This window comes from Lithobates pipiens, unplaced genomic scaffold (assembly GCF_037356315.1).
Source record: "Lithobates pipiens isolate NorthernLeopardFrog02 unplaced genomic scaffold, aLitPip1_a1.2 Scaffold_23, whole genome shotgun sequence".
In the NCBI taxonomy this organism is placed as follows: domain Eukaryota; kingdom Metazoa; phylum Chordata; class Amphibia; order Anura; family Ranidae; genus Lithobates; species Lithobates pipiens.
In genome coordinates this window covers 263069238-263090930 of record NW_027507785.1, presented here as the reverse complement: position 1 = coordinate 263090930, position 21693 = coordinate 263069238, and positions in this window count along the sequence as shown.

The window sequence follows — 21693 nt, the reverse complement described above, 5'->3', positions numbered from 1 at the left end:
TTACTTGCCAAAGGATTTATATTTCTGTCCATCCAGTCTTAAGATTAACACAGTTTTGGCACACAGCACCGCCCTGCCCGAATGGGCAGCAGACCTGATTTCTCTCTGTTGAAGTTAAAGAGGAGCTCCAGTCTCCTGCAGAAAAATTAAAAGTCAGCATCAACAAATTCTGTAGCTGCTGACTTTTAATAAAAGGACACTTACCTGTCCAGAGATCCAATGTTGTCCTCAGCCAAGCCAATTCTCCACATGTGTGATATCATATCATGTGACCTGAAAAGCTCAGCTAAAAACGGGAAATGTTCTCACCAGCAATAGAGACCAAACTGAGCATGTGCAGGAGAACTACTCTTACTGTGCATTATCTGGCCTTGGCAAGAGAGACCCTACAGGAGGGGGTGGATCTGTCTATACAGCATAAATGAGCCTTTTTACACAATGCAGAGGATTGTGATACAGTGAGTATAACAAGCATGCTATTCTGCATATACAGACAGATTTTACTGTTGTGGGTTTAGTAACACTTTAAGTAAGGGAACTGATGGAGGCTCCTTACTACGTGATCAGCTGTGACCAATCACAGCTGATCACAGCGTGAACCTGGAAGTGCCGGTAAACGGCTTTCCTCAGTTCGTGCTGACAGCGGCTCTCCCTGTCATAGGGGTGGTCTGCACTGATAATCAGCATATTGATTATCAGCATATTGATTATCAGCATAGCCCGATCAAATGTGCCACAAACCATGCCAATAAGTGCCCATCAGCTGCCAGTCAGTGCCCCATCAGAAACCCCTGTCAGTGCTCACAACAGTGCCAATTGGTGCCCACCACGGTACCAATCATTGCCCATCAATAAAACCTGTCAGTACCTCATCATCAGTGCTGCCCACCAGTACCATCTATTAGTGTCCATCAGTGCCACCTGTCAGTGCTGCATATGGGTGCCTATCAGTGGTGCATATCAGTTCCGCCTATCTGTACCCATCAATTCTACATATCCGTACCTCCTCATAAGTGCCCATCAGTGCCAACTCATCAGTGCCACCTAATTAGTGTCCGTCAGTGAAGGAGAAAACGAAATTTTATAACCGGAACAAAGAAAAGGGTCTTTTTTAGTTGTTTAGCAAAAAATAAAAACCCCAGAGGTGATCAAATGCCACCAAAAGAAAGCTCTATTTGTGGGAAGAAAATTATAAAAATATAGTTTGGGTACAGTGTTACATGACCGCGCAATTGTCATTCAAAGTGCGACAGCGCTTAAAGCTGAAAATTGTCCTGGGCAGGAAGGGGGTGAACGTGCCCTGTATTGAATTGGTTAAATGCCGGACCCAAGAAGGGATGTATTGAAGCAACCACTTCTTTCATTTATTCTTCCTTGACTCTATATGTACCATCTCCTAGTTGGAATCCTTGGCGCCAATAAAACTTTTCCTCCAAAGAACACAACCATTTCAGATAGAGAAAGAAACAATTTCTCGATTGAAGAAGACCCAAAGCTTTAACAATCATTCACATGTAGAATAATTCAAAAAGTTAAAATGTGTGGTCACACGTATCTTAAGATAAAGCCAAAGACCCTATTTTGCATCTAAACAACCACGGGAGCAGTTTTTTGTGCAGTGCTAAAAGTGACACTTACCCATAATAACAGGCAAGACTAAATGCACAGAGGCTAGCTCACAGACATAATGGAAATCCACTTTTCACTGCAAGTGCACTTGGAAGGAAAGTCGCTGCAGATCCGAGGGGGACATGCAAGGAAAAAAAATAAAAATAAGAAACAGCATTTTAGCTTTCACACGATTGGATAATAAAATCAGCAGCGCTTCCCCTCATTTCACATCTACCCCTCAGATTTGGAGCGACTGCACTTCAAAGTGAACTTTCAGTGCAAAGTGGATTTGCCTTTCCTGAATAACCCCCAATGTCTGCAAATCATTAAATCTTTCAGCACTTAAAATAACTGAAATATTACTTCCAAATGAACTTCTCCTAATGGCCCATTCATACTGTTGCACTGCGTTAGTCGATAGGTGTTATGTTAAGGCAGTCTATTCATTTGAATGGGTTGCGTAAGGCTGGCCATTCATTGTCGAATTTCGAAAGAATATTCTTTTGAAAATCAGAAACTTTGTGCTTTTTGTGATCCGATGGTGCCACCATTGATTTTGAAATTCGACCAATCAAACCTTCAATTTCACCGCATGTTGCTACAGAAAACAATTTTCATGGCTGTGAATCTTCTTTTCCTTCCGGGAATTTTCTTTTCTTGCACATGTGCATTTATTTTTTGATTACATTTCTCGCACAATTCTCCCACCGTTTATTAGAAAATCGTTAGCTTTTCAAAAAATTTCCAACATGCCTGATTACTCAAGTTTGATGACTGCACGAAAATCGTCTGTTGCTGCAGCCCACTAATGGTGCGAAACTAAAATTCTTATATAAGATTTTCGAAAAAGTATTCTTTTGAAACTTGACCCATGTGGCCTTACACACCAAAAAGTGGCATATAGCATATTTAGTAGTGCAACACACCCTAGTGCATTGCTGTACATTGCACTGCTGTGCGAACCACCTCCATCAGCAATATGCACTGGGGTGCCATTCAGAATGAAGGCACCACACTACTCCACTATGATTAACCACTTCAGCTTCCTGGCCAGGCCATTTTTTGTGATACTGTACTGCGCTGATTTATATGACAATTGCGCGGTCATATGACACTGAACCCAAACAAAATGAATGTCCTTTTTATCCCCCAAATAGAGCTTTGATCACCTCTGCAGGTTCACCTCTGCATAAACAGCTTATACCACCACGTTTAGATGATCCCCTAGCACGGGTGTATATTTGTTCTTATTTTAACCGTTTTTTTTATATTGTTTTTTGCTATAATAACCTTTTTTATCTCGGCCATGGTGGCTCATACCCCTGGTCTTATCTGATTTTAATTAAATAAATAAGCCCATTTTTTCAAACGGTACGTTCACGATTGGAGCCGGTTTTTTCCCCCCTTTTCCCCTCCACTCGCGGCCTGGTGGCCCGAGTGTTTTGTGACTCACTACAGGTTCGTACATTGAGGAGCCTCCACGTGTAGCTTTACATCGGAGAGCTCTTCCAACCGTGACAGGAAGTTATTGGAGGTTGGGAGAGATTGGTCAGCTAACCTGTCCATCCTCTCAGCGTAATCCGAGACGAAGGAAGGTGAACTGGCTCTTTTCAGAAGTCGTCGGCTCCTGTCTGGAATCTCCGGGAGGACACTCTGGTGGCTTACAAGATTGTAGCGGAATGTATACCCGGATGATATACGGCAATCCCTGCAGAGGGTTCCTTCTGCTGGCGCTATTGACTCCGTTTGTTTGGAGTCCATCAGTCCAACCTTTTTTTGCAACACCGGGAAGAGACAATTGTTCAAGATTTGGAAGCACTACCAAACTTTGAGAGAAAGATTGATTATTTGGTTTTGGGACTAGATTTATATTCCCTTTGGCTTTTCTGAACCGAATATGAGTTTAAAAATTTAGGGTGATTTCTATATGGGACAGCTCTAAATTTGTTTATATGCTTTATGCACATCTTCGTATTTAAATTATTTTAGAATCATAATTTTTTGATTGCATCACATTATTCACTCCAGTGGAGAAAACTTTCATGGGTTGATACGAATAAGGTGTTTTTATATCACATTAATAGATTACATTTATCACCATATGGAAGTTGATAGATAACAACGTAGTGCACCGTATGTACTTTGGTATGTACCTTGGTCCTCAGAAAGCATGAACTTATGCAAAAGGCGTTGGCCAATTCATAGAGGGAAAACAGTGCCGAATAAATGTTAATTATATGGATTGGTGGTTATTGATAGATACATTTATGTACCAAACAAAATCATTTTAATTATGTTGTATATATATTGATATATGTATGTCATAATTTTTTGCATCAGTGCATTATGTTTTTGTATTTTTGGGTTGTTCTCTCTAAGGTTCCTGGGTACTGTATTTTAATGTTCTACTCATTATTGGAAGAAATTCTTCTTCATTTTATTTGATATGTATCTTACAGAAGCGAAATCAAAGTGAAATCTGAAAACCTGAAAGAGGTTCAAACATTCTCCGCTCTATTTAAAACTATAAAAAAGGTTTGGGATGGGTTTAATTAACAGTTTTCTCAATTTAAATACATTTCTGGGAAAGGACGTAACTCTGTTCCTTAATTCTATGCCAGCTGAGAGTGTTTATGCGCTTACAGTGATTTGTAATGAGAAACTTCATCTGAATCATGACTAACAAGTCACCCAGTCAGTGAAAACAACGTCGGCTACGTAGAAGAGATGTTGTGAAATACAGTCTTTAGCAAAGATGTTTCTGTTTCTAGAATTATGTGTACATTGCTTAGTAACCAGACTTTTGTTAGTCGGTAATACTCCCAGACAGTTGCATAGGGAAGTACACTTTTTTGAAATCTCTCTATACTTCTAAGAATAATATTTGAAATGTGACACTATGTAGATGAGCAGTAAATTGTGACATTATGATGATGCGTAGATCGACTTTCCTAGCCCCTAACGCAAAATGCAACTCTAGCACTATGACATATTTCTTTTATTTTACCCCTTGGCACCGGCCGCACACAAATATGCGGTCTCTCTGCGGGTGGGCATTGGAGCCAAGCATCCGCAAGTTTGCGTGAATTTGTTTAAATACAGCTGTGCCGAGAGCGTGCACCCTGCATGCTCCTGGCACAGTTACCTGGATAGCTAATCCCAGTGGTCACGTGATCATTAACCCCACCCCATCTCCCGCCATTCTATACCTCTTAAAGGGCTGGGAGGTTCCAGAGCCAAGAGTTTAATGCTGGACTCCAGCCAAATAGCTAAATGCACATATAGTATGTGAAATTCCTGATCTGTCAAATGATTTTAATTCTGTCCAGCTACTTTTGTGAATCAAGCCAGCACAGGCAGGAGGGTGACACTATGACAAATAATGACCCCCAAATTGAGTAAGGAGGATGAGGTGCCGCTTTTTTTTATTTGCAAGTCTGCAACAAACCATCACTTGACTGTCAGCGACGTACCAGTACATCGCTGGACTTTGACTGGTTATACTGGCATCATCCTGGTATTGTTTTTTTTTCTGCCAGCGGTTGGCTTTCTTGTAAAAGTAAGAAATTGCTTGTACAAGCAGTAGGGCGCCCCCTCCCCCTTCCTAACACCTTCTGTGGCTCTCCTGGGCTCTCCCGTCCCACGAGTAGACCCGTGTGTTCAGAGCTGGTCAGAGACTGGAATGGTTCTGATTAGATCTATGGTCTAGGAAACCCGAAGTGATGAACATTTCATCACCATCACCTTCAATCTCAAAGCAAGAGCAATAATTCTAGCACCAGACCTTCTCTGAAACTCCAAACTGGTAACCTGTAAAGGCCTTTAAAGCGTCACTATGAAGATTTTTAAGTAACGTAGTTTGGCGCCATTCCACAAACGACAATAATGTCAGGATCCACCCAGATGCCTGACTGGCCACTGGCGCAATGACTGACAGTCACCGCTCTCTGATCAGTGAAGACCATAGACCAAGTACTGAGTGGTCAGAGGTCCTGTGATCGATCAGTTCTTAGTCTTAGAGCCAGAAAGGGAGAGCTGCGGGCGGCATTGGATCAATTTTGCAGCCACATAGGTGAGTGTGATTGGTTTCTTATTTTTTTAATTACACAAATTCTGGGAGGGTGGTAGTTGTTTGTCACATTCTCCATGTTTCACTCCTCGTTGGGTGCCAAGTAAGGGTCATACATGAGGCCTACCCTAGGGTGGGTTCTGGTAAAACACAAAACAAACAACAACAATTTTATTAATAAAAAGTTATATTATACTCACAAAATGACAATTGCATCATAGTTTAGCATATATCAGTGCACAGTACAACAAAAACATAACAGGAGAAAGTGTTGATCCAATTGAACTTGCCTCTTCCTCGGAATATTTCTTGGCCCACTCTCAAGCACAGGAGATTTTTGTGTTTGTGACCATTTCCCAGGGTGTGTTCTTCCAGGCTATGCTAGGCACCGTGCACAGGGTCACTTTACTACCTTTTGCTTTGTGCAGTTTCATCAAAATTAATGCCCTTGGACAAGGCTGAGGCTGCTGTGGGCTAACACATGACCTTAAGGCAGGTCTCTACTCTTAGAGATAAACGTACACCATGTACAATTGCACTAAAACTGTTTTTCAGTTAACTCTCGGGTCCCTGTGCACCTTCTTTGTAAGCTGTATTTAGGAGGAACATGCTTAGCCTTGTCCATATCCATCTGTACCAGCATTTCACTACCATCCCCCAGTAGTTGACTGGGTCCCACCGTGCACACTGTGCGGGCTCAACACATGTACTTAACTTAACGCTTGAATTTCCATACCTCTATACAGGATGAGTAGCTGCGCAAATTCACTTCCATTACTCTGGGAGACAGACCTTCGGCTGAAGGAGTGCTGACAACATCTCCATTGCTGCTAGAGGCCATTACACCTATAACAGGTACCATACACACTATCAACAGGCTGCTGTAAAACTTCCTTTTCCCTAGGTAGCCATTTGTGTCTTTACACTACTCCACTCCACACCGATGTCTTCATACCCCAATGTGTATAAAACCACTTGGTTGACTATGTGTGTGTCGGTTACTTATATTACATCCCTTTCATTAACTTCAGACCAGGCAGGGACAACATTTCAAATTCTTTACTTAGAAAAGTGCATAGGCAATTACAGAGTCCAACATTCAAAGGCATAATTCTTCCTTAACTCCCTAACTCAAACTACAGGCTGTGCAGTGCCCTGACAAACCCGCAAAGGTAGTGTTCGTGTAACAAAGAGTCCAACAGAGGCATTCCTCCAGAGCTTGTGTCTTCAGGCCAGACCTCGGGTTCTGATGACTTTACATCCAGGCAGTGATGAGCAAAATTCTTGTTCTCCTCGCAGGTGTTGTTCTTCGTCGCATTCCCTTATGGGCCTCGGTCTTAACTCTCCACTAGGCCTTTCTCGAGAGCATGCTGTTGGAGATAACTCAAACCCGAACCGACCTTAGCCGGCTCCCTCAGGGGACTCTGGTTTCACACTTGCAAGCTCTCTGTGCTAGACCACTGTCCCAATTTATATCACAGGCTCAGTGGGTTGGACCCACAGAAGAACCAACAAAAAAGACCAAACAATCAGGAAAGGCATTAACTCCTACCCTCCTGGCCGGGACAGCATCTAACTAGCTATTTTAATCTGTGGTTGAACTGGATGGACTTGTGTCTTTTTTCAACCTGACTAACTATGTAACCTGCTTACATTACATGCACTAATGCTCAATTAATATAAAAATACATTTATTAATATTAATGTTTTTTTCTTCCTAAATTTCAGTTTTATGAAGGCCTTTGCTAAGTATAGTTTCTATTTAAACTCACCACATATCACAACTGAGGCCCAGTTCACATCTGAATTACACAGCAATGCAGTCTTTATTTGAATGGGCTGAAATCAAGACAAAGGGGGTTATTTACTAAAGGAAAATCCACTCTGCACTGCACTTTTGTAAGCTACTGTAAAGGCCTGTGGACAGCTGAGATTACTAATGAGGTCTAGCTACCAAGTAATATGTCCACCTAGGAATGGAGACTTTATTCCACCCAAACATCTACCTCCAGGACCAAGCACTCAGAATGGGCCCTATTAAAATTCTGAGAAAACTATGAGTTTGTTTTCTCCATTTCATTTATAAACCTTGGAGTACCTCGCCATGTGTATGTGAAAAACCAAGATGACACATGCCCACCTTCCATAATACTGCTAGCCCATGCCTCACAATATACAGTATATAATAATACCTAAGACTTTAAAAATATGTGTATAATTTTGAGATGGGTATCTATCGCCGGGTTTGGCGCAAAAATATCTCCTGTATTTTTGGCATGAAGTTGAGGATGAGATTCCACCCATAGTTGCACAATACTGGAAAAATGAAACTGTCTTAGTAAGCATTCACTTCATCTCCATAATAAAATAATTATAGATCTGAATAATTAGAACTTATATTTTGCATCACTGGATTATTTCTTAGGAAGACAAACGGGCAACTGTAACAATATTGGTTAACTGAACCACATTATATAAAATAAATGGGGCAGCTAATTGCCTACTCTGACTTGTCAGCTTTCATCTTGCACGTTTTCATTTCCTTTTTTCACTCTTGATTGTTATCATAGAATTTGTTTTGCCACTTTGCTAAATGTAAAGTACAGAACTACTTGGACTGAAAGGAAGTGTCTCAAAATCTTGCCCTGAAATATGTCAGCATCATTTACATTATTCAACTCTATTGTTATAAGTGCTCAAATACCTTTACAGTTATCATCCTCGTGCTTTATACCTAAAGAGATCCTGCCATCTTGACTATTCAGGTCGAAGTCACGGGATCCGTCTAAATTCCCCCTACTACTTTAAAGTGGTTGTAAAGACTCAAGGTTTTTTACCTTCATGCATTCTATGCATGAAGGTAAAAAAAAACTTCTGTGTGCAACACCCCCCCCCCCCAAGTCCCCCTAATACTCTCCAGAGCTCCCTCCTGATCCAGCGATGTGCACGAGAGCTGAGCTTCTCCTGAGTCTCTCAGTCTTCTTTGGCCGAGGCAGCAGCAGGAGCTATTGGCTCCTTCTACTGTCAATCGCAGCCAGGGAGCCAATGAGGCGAGAGTGCGGGAGGGGCTCTGGATTGAGCACACACCAGTGCCTGCAGCGCAAGTTCTCATACAAACTATGGGAAAGATTTATGGCATTTTTAAGGAATTTGTATTATTATTTTTTTACTAGTAATGGCAGTTATCTGTGATTTTTAGTGGTATTGTGACATTGCGATGGACACGTCGGACACTTTTGACACTTTTTTTGCTATAAAAATGCACTGATTACTGTGTAAAGAAAGAGGAAAAAGCCCCCTAGGGTGGGACTTTAAAGGCACTACCCCATAAACATTGAGAAGTAGTAGAAAAATATTGAACATTTATTAGAAAACATATATAAAATATTGCACATGACCGTGGATACAGTGTATACAAAAATGCAAAGAAAGATATAACTTCCTGAACACAACGCGTTTCAGGGATGGATGCTGTCTCCTTCATCAGGAGGATTTCACAGAAAATATAATAAGAGTATCCATATTAATTAAAAAAGAAAGGACACTATTACATGGAATTCCCTGCGTATCCTGTCCACATAGTTGTTGCTTTAATTTAAGATGTATTTAGATGGGGGAATAGCCAAGTATTATGTGGGGATCAAGTCCCCAATCACACCAAAAAGAGTTGAAATCTGGACACCCAGATACAACAGAAACAGCGTGTGTACTGAGGCCCGGCAAGTAGAGAATCTAAGTGGAGCAGTGACATCAAATACAGGCAGACAGGTGGGTGGGAACATAGGGAGAGCACAGAGTGCTGTAGACCAATGAGATAATGGTCTCAATGAATATAGTCCAGCGTCAGCCTCTCCAAAAATGTCCCATCTTTATCAGAAACCCTCTTTCAATTACTGTGTAAATGACACTGGTAGGGAAGGGGTTAACACTAGGGGGTGATTAAGGGGTTAATTGTGTGTTCCCTCAGTGTGTTCTAACTGTATGGGGATAGGACTGACACAGTAGGAACGAACGACATGTCTCCTCTCCTCTGACAGCACAGGGATTTGTGTGTTTACACACACAAATCCCTGTGCTGACACTCATGCATGCGATCGTACATGGCCGGCGGCAATCACGATTTCCGACCACGTGAACCGGGTCCCCCGGGCATGTGCACCCTTCCCGGGAAATGTGCACATGCCCCCTGTACCCGTACGGGGTTTTGCACAGGAGAGCCATTCTGTCCCGTATATGTACGTGAGACTGTCGGGAACTGGTTAAACTCAATTTCCAGCTCTCTATTGCCTATCCATCCTCAATGGCTGCCGCTAAAAACTGCCTGGTGTTTCCAGGTATGGGAAAGCATGTGACCTACTATTATGATGCAGCGTCTGGTTCTAGCAGGCAATTGGACGATGGCACAGCTTCCTCTAAGCACTGACACAGCTTACACTGGGTATTTTACAGCACAACCTACTGTTGTGATTAAGAATTCTGGGTTGATAGTCTCTCGTTCTTACATTCAACAATTATGCAAACTAACCTTTTCTTTGTATGTTTCTTACCCTTTTTTCATTTGTACCCTTTTGTTACCGATTTAAATAAAAGATGACAAACAATTAACCTTTATAAGCGTCTTACTGTTATGTTCTTTTTAAGAAAACCCCAGCACCTGTCAAAAATTATTTCCCGCAGGCTTCAGAAAAAGAATGCTGCTCTCTGTGTTAGAGCCGCAATCTGTCAGCATAAACACCCTGTTCCACCCCCTAGATAGAGTTCTCCAATCAGTAGGAAGAACTGATTGGGGACCCCCAGCTGTCACTCAGGTCAGGAGGCGTGTCTATGTGAGAGCAGCAGTCCTTCTCTGACACCAGCAGCCTGGGGAGATGAGTTTTGATTGGTGCTAGAAGTACACTTATAAAAAGCATAACAGTAACCCACTTATAAGCATAGTTTTTCAGCATTCTGCTCTGAAATAATTATTTTTGCTGAGATTTCAATTAGGTTTTAAAGTGTAAGTTCAGAAAAAATCTAAAAAGCTTAATTAACACCCTACATCCCCCCACCCCTGGTACCCACTGCACCTACCTCCGTGGGTGATGAGCTGTCGGTGCTCATGCAGCCAGTGTAAGAGTCCATTCATTTCTTCTTTTTGCAGGGCTTCTGCAATGGATCAGAGCGATTCTGGTTGGTCAGAACTGGGATAGAGCATCACTCTGATCTGTCCTGGAGAGAGATGTAAAATTTCTGGAAATTTTAAAGCCATGAGAAAAAAAGTTTACCTGTTTTTTCTTTCTGGATGGAATAGTTTTACAAATTAAAATAGGCCCATGGTAACTCTGGAGGAGTTGCAGATCAGCTCAGGTGGGAGAATCTGTCCACAGGACAACTATTAGTCATGCACTCCACAAATCTGGCCTTTATGGAAGAGTTGCAGGAAGAAAGCCATAAGAAGTCCCATTTGCAGTTCACGAGAAGCCTTGTGGAGGGCACAGCAAACATGTTGAAGTAGGTGCTCTAGTGAGATGAGACCAAAATTTAACTTTTTGGCCTAATAGCAAAACAGTATGTGTGGTGGAAAACTATCACTGCACCTCACCCTAAACACACCATCCCCATCATGAAACATAGTGGTGGCAGCATCATGTTGTGGGGATGCTTTTCTTCAGCAGGGGCAGGGAAGCTTGTCAGACTTGATGGGAAGATGGATGGAGCCAAATACAGGGCAAAAACCTGTAAGAGTCTGCAAAAGACTGGGGCGGAGGTTCACCTTCCAGCAGAACGACCCTAAACATACAGCCAGAGCTACAATGGAATGGTTTAGATCAAAGCATATTCATGTGTTAGAATGGCCCAGACCTAAGTCCAATTGAGAATCTGTGGAAAGACTTGAAAATTGCTGTTCACAGTCATTCTCCATCCATTCTGACAGGGCTTGAGCTTTTTTGCAAAGAACAATGGGCAAAAATGTCGCTCCCTCAATGTGCAAAGCTGGTAGAGACATCCCCAAAAAGTCTTGCAGCTGTAATTGCAGTGAAAGTTGGTTCTACAAAGTATTGACTCAGGGGGGCTGAATACAAATGCACACCACACTTTTCACATATTTATTTGTAAACATTTTTGAAAACCATTTATCATTTTCCTTCCACTTCACAATTATGTGCCACTTTGTGTTGGTCTATCACATAAAATCCCAATAAAATACATTTATGTTTTTGGTTGTAACGTGACAAAATGTGAAAAATTTCAAGGGGTATGAATAATTTTTCAAGGCACTGTACCTTTTATTTTGTCATTCACTTCTCTGTTTGAAGATCCAGCAGCTCTGTTTGTCCCCCCCCCCCCCCCCCCCAAACATAGCTACAGTTCAATGGGTCCTTTGAGTACTCAAGCGCTTGAGGCTTCAAACTAACTTATCGCCACTTATGCCACGTACACACGACCGGTTTTCTGTCTGAATAAACTCTGAAGGTTTATCCAATGGAGTTCCGATGGAGTTTCACTGAAACTGTCATGCATACACATGATCACATCAAAGTCCGATCGTTAAGAACGTGGTTACGTACAACATGTATGACGGGACTAGAAAAAGGAAGTTCAATAGCCATTCGCCAATAGCTTCCGACTCGTACTTGCTTCAGTACTTGCGTCTGTCGGAACAGCATACAGACAAGGAATTGGATAGGATAGGAATTGGTTCAGGCGGAATTATTTTAAAAAATGTTATATTTCTAGGTCGGTCAGAATTTTCATTAAAAAAAGTCAGATGAGACATACACAGGATCAGAATATACGATGAAAAGCTTCCGTCTGACTTTTTCTGTTGGACATTCCGCTCATGCGTATGCGGCATTAGTCCTTCTGGCAGGATGTCTGTTAAATTCTGCTGAACCAGACCTATGGTAAAACTATGTCCAAATACATTAGAAATATATAACATGCCATAAAAAGAAACCCAGAACTAATGGGTATCGTAAAAGTCATTCAGAGCCAGAAATTGACCCTTCAGAGACCTCTGCCCAATTCAAAACTTGTCAAATCCACACACAATTCATAACAGACAGGAACACAACACATTAATAATAAGTATATAGTTCCATGGGAAATATCATACGCAAAAAAATCAAGGTCATACATGACTAAGCTGGCACCTACAGAAGGGAAGATGGCAGTCTCCTATCTCCTGGGTGACAAGCATATCTGAGCTGCTCCATGTTTAGTATCCCTGGTCATGAAATTCAATGCTGAACAATAATCTATCAGTTTCAAGAATGCAACTGGTACATATTGGGCGATATGAATAGTGGTGTAAAACTGCATGTAAGGCAGGACCATGATACTGTCACAAAAAACGATGGCCACTCCTCAGACGCTTAATTGATCTGAAGGCCTCTGTCCACATCCCTTTGATCCAAGCGGAAAAGGGAGACGTCAAGGCAGTTGACAGTTCTAATGCACCATCAAATCAGGAACATCTGTCAAGTCTGAGAACCGATAATACCTGGCTCATCAATTGAACTGTGCTAAACCCAAGGACCCCTTTTCTCAACTATTTTATATCTCTGTTGCTGTATTATGTCTTTATTTCTTTGAAACACATTTTTTTTTTCTGTAAATGTTTATTTGCACCAATTTGACCTTTTTATTATTAAAACCTTATTTTGAAAAGTGTTAACTTTGTCCCTAATTTTTTTAATGCAAGCTAAAAAAGAATCTGTTTCTTGAAGAGTGCTACTGTACAGTATAAATCTCAGGAACATACCTGTCTGCGGTGACAGTGTGTGTTACAGATGTTTATTCTAAAATCCTAATTGGTATTGCTACTATTACAAGTTTCCTCTTGCTTGGTCCAAAGGGGGTGATGGTAGCTAAAGGGTTAATTATTAATTAATGCAGCCCAGTGCCAATCGCTTTCAGGTTGCTAGCACCTAGATTGTTGTGCCACAGATTGTTGTGCCGCAGGAACATTTTTGTGCAGGGTGCAGCTGAGAGGGGTATTTTTATGCAAGTGACAGCGCAGTGTGAGATTGGCCAGTCTTTTGTCATAAGTTAGTAAAGCCCCTTTCACACAAGGGCGGCGGCGGTAAATCGCTACTATTTTTAATGGTGATTTAACGTCGTATTTGCGGAGGTATTTGGCCACTAGTGGGGTGATTCTAACCCCCGCTAGCGGCCGAAAAAGGGTTAAAACCACTCGCAAAGCACAGCTGCGGCAGCACTTTGCCGACGGTATAGCTGCACTGCCCCATTGATTTCAATGGGCAGGAGCGGTGGAGGAGTGGTATACACACCGCATCTTCACCGCTCCAAAGATGCTGCTAGCAGGACTTTTTTTTAGCGTCCTGCCAGCGCACGGCTCCAGTGTGAAAGCCCTGGAGACACAAGAGCGGCTCTTTCAGTGTGCTTTGCAGGCTCTGTTTTCAGAGATGTAGCGCCCCAGTGTGAAAGGGGTCTAAGGAAGGCAGGGATCTGATACACATTGTAAAAGAACTTATTCCACACTCCTTTTTTTAAAATGTTACCGGAAAAAAAAAAAAACAACAGCTTTGGGAAAAAAAAGTTTTTTTTCTCAGTGTTTATGTCTTTTTTTTCAGGCCTTCCCAACTGTAGTCCTCTAGAAAGAAGAGGGAGAAGAGCAGGGATCTCAAGTACCTGGACATTTGCACCAAATGCGTGGGCACTGAGAACCCCTCACCCACAGAGATAAGTACAGCTCTTATTGTCTACTCTTACTATGGACAGTGGAATGTAAATTGACAGGGCTTAATCATGATCTGATGTCAGGGATTTCCATCATCTATGGGGATTGGCCAGGTATGGCATATGTACAGTATACTCTATTTGTTCCAACCTGGAACAATGCAAAAAAAAAATGCATACCTAAACTTCAACTATAAAGTGCTACAGCTTCCTTCTCTGAACAAGCCTTGCTGTAAAGCGGGCATTATTTGTTTTTCTTGTGATCTTGGCACAGTAACCAATCAGAGTTTAGGGAAACAATGACTTTGGATTTCTCATGATCACAGATCAGTTCACGTAAATTATCAGGAAGAAGTGCCCGATATAATTACATAGTAACAACATTTGCATGCAGAGACAAATGGCTGAGATTTGCAACTTTAATATTGTTCCAGCAAACACCTGCCAATTTTCTTTACAGAGGTGAATTCCCTTTCAAACGAACTCAACAAACAAATACCACAGCGTGCAAGATATTCAAATTAATTAAATTAATGATAGTCCTGGCTGATTATAAAGCGTTCTGCATTCCAGTATAAAGTCATGACACGCCAGTAAATTTTATGTAAAGCTTAACCATTCATTTATCTTTTCTCCCCTTTGGTTTGTTAAAGTGTACTCCTACTCTCTTTGACCAGACAGAACTTTTTGGCTCTGACTTCCTATGTGGTGTCAGCCCTGACTACTGAATCTCTGATGCAATACAAAGAATACAGACCCCTCCCCACCCCCCACCTCCTTATCCTGTATCTGCGTCCCCCCTGTAGTTTTTAGAAGTGGGTGAGGTCTGCTGGGTCGCTCCCACAGCTCTGCTCTCTGAGCAGGTTATGTAAAGCCCGTTGATGATGTCACTGCTACTTTTACAAGATAATACGGTTCCAGTGTCACTGCTAGTGTATGCAGCACCGCATGTGGCCAGAGGTGGGGGGGGGGGGGGCATCGGAGACACTCGGAAACACTCAGAGAAGCTCGGAGACCACTCAGAGACACTTGGAGATACACGGAAACGGAGTGTTTCTGAGTGGATCTGAGTTTCTCCGAGCGTCACTGGCGCCCCCACACTCTGGCCACATGCGGTGCTGCACACCCCAGAGGCTTGAATCCTGCTCATCTTGTGAGACAACGCTCGAAGACCAAGACGGGATTTTTTTTTTAAAAACAGCTCATATTGCGAAACGTTTGTAAATTGCATTACTCGCAATCCAAGGTTTTACTGTATCTGAGTTGGTAAGGTAGAACTTCACCTCAAAGAAGGGGATGTTTTGCTCTTTCTCCTCCTTCCCCACCTCCTTTGACATATTTGGCACATATTTTTTGGAGGTGGTTGCAGGTATCTGGTTTTGACAGGTACCTGCTCCCACATCTGCTTGGATTGCCTAGGCGAGTCGAGCGAAAACTCTCCTCCCCCTCTCCCTGCCCGCTGTCTTCAGGGACACATCACAGGTCCCAGAAGGCTGCGCAATCATTCACAAAGCGCACCACGGCTCGCGCATGCGAAGTGGACAGCTAGATGTGAAGCCTCAAGGAGATGGTTAACATGCTGGCTCAGGTGAAGATAGTGCTGGATCCATGGACAGATGTGTCTGTTTATTAAAAGTCAGCCGCTACAGTTTTTGCAGTGAACGACTGAAGAACCGCCTTATAGGCAATTAAAATAAAATGGATTCATATCTATTGTGGCTATTAGGAAATATATTTAAATGAAATATAGTATCTACATATCTATACAATAAAAAGCATTTAGTCATTTTTGGTAAGTGCAAGAAATGCCAGAAACATTGTGAGCCAATAACCTCCTGTACTCTCTGCATCTGCTGATTGTTATCAGTTATTTTGTTCACAGCTGATCTGTGGTCCTCTCCGATGGTGACAACACTGCTCCTCCCTAAATACAGTGGAGTGATTGAGATCGATCATCAGGTGAAAATGGAAATCACAACATCTGAACTTGTATGATGCATTATATTACTTTTTGTTTTTGACTTGAGATATGTTTTAAAAGACTGCTTAAAGCTGAAGTTTAGTGTTTTTTTTAATCAGCAGTAATGATAATTGTCCTTATGCTAGTGGCTGCTCTGTTCCTTGAACTCTTCAGTTCCAAACCGGATACCCCCTCAACACCAGAAGAGCGATTCACTCATCATTCAAGTCAGTACTGTCCCTGGTACTGAAACAAAATAAAATAAAATAAAACATTAACTTCACTAAACAAAAGCAAAAACTTAACAGACCTGCAAAGTAAAAATGAGACTTTTGTTATTAATGCAATGTTTGAAAGAGTAAACCATTTTTCAATTTTGGATCTGTAATCAAGAACAGATAGTCAGAAAGAGCAGAAATACTCCACTGCTCAGATGGTGGCTACAGGGGGCAGTGGCGTCGGCAGGGGGTCACCGTGGCTGAAGCTCCGAGTGGGTCCCGAAAAGCCAGAGTCTCGAGTGGGCACCATTCCATTTATAGCCCGAAGCACCGCCGAGCGTAGACCGATCTTATACCGAGCGCCGCCGAGTGCCACCGAGTCACATAGCAAGTCCCACCTTCTGGAGCCTGCAACGCTGATGGATGTCCCACTGGTCTAATGGTGGGACCGTGGGATGTGTGACGTCCATCATAGGAGCTGCAGGCTCCAGAAGGCGGGAATTACAATGCAGCCGCCGTGTGAGATCCCCGCACGGCTCTCCTCCAGCTGCCTGCTGTGAAGATGGGCACCCACTACACACCACAGCTGAGCTGCTGCTGCAGGACACATGAAGTCTCCTGGTCAGGTAGGTCAGTGTGTGTCACAACCGTCAGTGTATGTAGGTCAGTGTATGTCAGAAAGGTAGGTCAGTGTATGTTAGGTAGGTCAGTGTATGTATGTCAGGTAGGTCAGTGTATGTCAGGTAGTTAGGTCAGTGTATGTTAGGTAGGTCAGTGTATGTATGTCAGGAAGGTCAGTGCGTGTCAGGTAGGTAGGTCAGTGCATGTATGTCAGTGTATGTCAGGTAGGTCAGTGCGTGTCAGGTAGGTAGGTCAGTGTGTGTATGTCAGTTTATGTCAGATAGGTCAGTGTGTGTCAGGTAGGTAGGTCAGTGTGTGTCAGGTAGGTAGGTCAGTGTATGTTTGGTAGGTAGGTCAGTGTGGCAGTCAGGTAAGTTTAGTCGTCAGCATTGATGGGCACCAGTAAGCCAGGCAGCAACCATCGGTACCGATCACTCACTGTGTTCATTCATAACTGAAGCACAACTGTGTTTACTATGCTACCATTTACTATGGTTTGCGGGAAGCTCTGTACAGAGCTAATCCTCTTCATTCATTCTGTGCAGCTGAGGCTACACAGATGGAGATTGAGGGCTGTGTCCTCAAACTTCCTTTTTCTGTCCCAAAAGTGAGACATCAGGGGTCTAAACAGATATTTCACCAAAGCCTCCCAAATAAAAAATGCTAAAAAAAAATAATAACAAATAAAATTGTAAAAATAAAATGGCAAAAAAATTAAATAACAAATAAAAAAAAACATCCACTGTTCTACTGACACCATCTACTGATTTACCAACCCCGCCCTCTACCCCGCTGACAAATTTCACTGTACTGATACTATCCACTGCTCTACTACTGACTGACACCGTCCACCGCTTTACTGACACAAACCTCTGCCCTATTGATGCATCCACTGCTTTACTAACATTGTACACTGCCCTACTGACACCATCCACTGCCCTACTGACACCATCCACTGCCCTACTGACACTATCCACTGCCCTACTGACACCATCCACTGCCCTACTGACACTATCCACTACCCTACTGACACTGTCCACACACTTTCCACTGCCCTTCTGACACTATCCACTGCTCTATTGACTGACACCGTTCACTTTTAAGATGGGCTAAGTTTATATTTTTATAGTGACATTTGTTTTAATATATTTTACCTATATGTTTTCCTTACTATTTAGTTAGGCCTTACTAGTTACTTTTTGGAAGGAAAAAAAATGCGCTGAACCCCAGTGATCTTCAATCTCTTTCATGTTGTTCAGGTAGGTCTCCAGGTATTTAAAAAAAATTGGAAAGGTATGTCAAAATGTGGACAGCTTCTTCAAAATGTCCACATTTTTTGAATTACCCAGTTAATATATAAATAAAGATCTGAAATAACTCTTTAGCCACATGGAGTAGCTTGACACGAGGTGGGAGTATCTTGGCGTGGTGGAAGCAGTGGGTGGTAGTGATGGGGGCTCCAGGTCAACTATTGCATCAAGCTTCAAGCTACGCCTCTGGCTGTACAGATTATATAGTAGACTGCAAGAGGATGATACCAAGTCAAATTAAGCTACTCGTACTAAATGCATTAAAAAAATACATTTATTGATTAACAAAGCTGATTTAATTTGTGCCTTTTATAGCTGCCTGGAGTTCAGCTTTAAATGAAAAATCTGGCCCTTTGAGTAGAAGACACTCAATGTAAGCATAATTTGTTGTCTATTCGGGCTAGGTGCTTTGGCTAGTAGCCAAAATAAGAGCATGGACTGCATGTGTTTTTGATTTAGCTCTTCTATATATGTTTTCCAGCTCCTGTCAAACAGGGGGCCAAATGGGTTGAAGTTTGGGAGTTCACCCGAACAGCCAAAGTTTGGCCCAAGCCTAGGTTTGAACTGAACCATTTACTCATCCCTATCCCTATTGTCAACCCCTTTTGTAAATCAGTCTCTATATCTCAACAATTGAAGTTGAATGAGGCCAAGACCAATGTTGCCAGAACTGGTTCGACTTTTATGCCTACCTTTAAGGGTTGGCTGATCTCTAATATTTCTAACAAGCAGGGCCCTCTGATTGCTATTTTAAGTACTTGTATTGTAACTGTAATGTCGCCCTTCATTTTCTAAATGTGACAACTGTTGGCGCTATATAAATCCTGCATAATAATAATAATAATAGCTGTGTTCTCTTCCACTTCCACCTACAAGCACAAGAATCATGTCCCATTGCACTGTGATGAAGAAAACAGCAAAGTGTACACCTCAGGGAAAAGTAGAACTTGAACAGTCTCCAGCCACTCATGTAAATCCTGGCGTTCATTTTTATTTCTTTGCCGAAATGGAACAAGGCAATTTATTGTGCTTGCTCTTTATCTGTTAGCCATCTGAGTTGGTAATGAAAATTGTCTGGATCTGTCTGAATAGCATACCATTCATGTGAGAATAATCAGATTTATCCTCACCTGTCATCAGTGCTGACACATTGCGTCACTTTTAACTGCTGTTTGTTAATGAGCTTTGGTCAACACTAGCATTAAATATATTTGAGATGGAGTTGCTTCATTCTTCCACTTTCCCTTTATTTTAACAAGTCTGGGCTCTTGTATTGTGATGATAATTTTACATTTCAACTTTTTCAACTTTTTTTTATTTTTGGAATTATAAGTTATAAAAAAGGATTTTAGTAAACATTTTTACTAATTACTGTATATGTGTGGACTAAATAGCTTTAAAGCTCATCTACAGGGAGAATAAAAAAAAAAACCCTCTCCACTCCACCCAACATAGTTTATATATTTCATTGAATAGCATCTACCTAAAGACTCCAGTTATTCCCCTAAAATTCTGGTCAGGTGACAAGCCAGGTCCTTTCTGTTTTGGTCTGTTGTGTGGAAAGGCTGTCAGGAGGAGTGACTATCAATGGGTCCTCACTTCAGTCCTCACAAGGTTCTAAAGAAGATACTGTGATAAAAGTCTATCACTGGGTCCTCACTTCAGTCCTCACAAGGTTCTAACGCAGGTTCCTGTGATAAAAGTCTATCATTGGGTCCTCACTTCAGTCCTCACAAGGTTCTAAAGAAGATACTTTGATAAAAGTCTTATGCGACCTACACATGGCTGGACTTTTTGACAGCAAAGGTCCGAGGGAACGAATCCATCAGACAATTTGATCGTGTGTGGGTTCCATTAGACCTTTGCTTGTCAAAAATCCTACGGACATTAGAAATAGAACATGTTTTAAATTTTCCCGCCGGAACTTCGCTGGACCCAGAACCTAGCAGGAAACTCGTTTGTCTTTATGCTGGTCCGATGGACCAAATACGATCAAAAGGGCAGCTACAGCACCTGCCCACGAGAATGTTTTCAGCGCAATCCTATCACGCTGGTTCTCGGCTGCAGGGCACTGTACATCTTGCGCTCTCTGCAATAGGAAAAACACATTTTCCTATTGCAGCGAGCGCGCTCGAGATGCGACAGTGTCCCTTTTAGGCCAGAGAGAGTGTCCATACCAGACCCTTATCCGAGCACGCAGCCCAGCTGTCCAGGAAAGGCTGCGCCCCCCCATGTTGATGAGGACAAGGGCCTCTTCCCGACAACCCTGGCCGTTGGTTGTTGGATTTTGCGGCTGGGGGCTTATCGGAATCCGGGAGCCCCTTTAATAAGGGGGCCCCCAGATCCCGGCACCCCACCCTATGTGAATAAGTATGGGGTACATCGTACCCCTACCCATTAACCTGGGGGAAAGAAAGTCAATAAAATCACACTAGACAGGTTGTTAAAGTAGTTTATTAGGCAGCTCCGGGGGTCTCTTCTGTCTTCGGGGGTCTCTTCCGACTCCTCTGCTCTCTCCAGCCTCTGTGTAAGTCTGTGGACACGGTGCACAATGACTTATATAGGCATGGGCGGGGTCATCGGGTGATGTCACCTGGTGAACCCACCCCTTATGATGTCACAGTCCCGGGGCACAGTCCCCGTCCCATGCCTATATAAGTCGTTGTGCACCGTGTCCACAGACTTACAGCAGGAGAGAGCGTCATGTGAACATCGGAAGAACAGAAGAAGGAAGAAGAAGCCACTGTTTCCATCAAACGCAGCCACTGTGCCCATCATATGCAGCTACTGTGCCCATCATATGCAGCCATTGTGCCCATCATATGAAGTCACTTGTGCCCAACATAGGCAGCCAATGTGCCCCGTCATATGCAGCCACTTGTGCCCATCAAATGCAGCCACTTGTGCCCATTATATGCAGCCACTTGTGCCCATCATATACTGCCACTATGCCCCATCATATGCAGCCAAATTTGGCCATCAAATGCAGCCAATTGTGCCTGTCATATGCAACCACTTGTGCCCATTATATGCAGCCACTTGTGCCCATCATATGCAGCTACTATCTCCCATCATATGCAGCCATTTGTGCCCATCGAATGCAGCCATTTGTGTGAATCAAATGCAGCCACGTGTGCCCCATCATATGCAGCCAATCGTGCCCTTTATATGCAGCCACTTGTGCCCATTATATGCAGCCATTTGTGCCCATCATATGCAGCC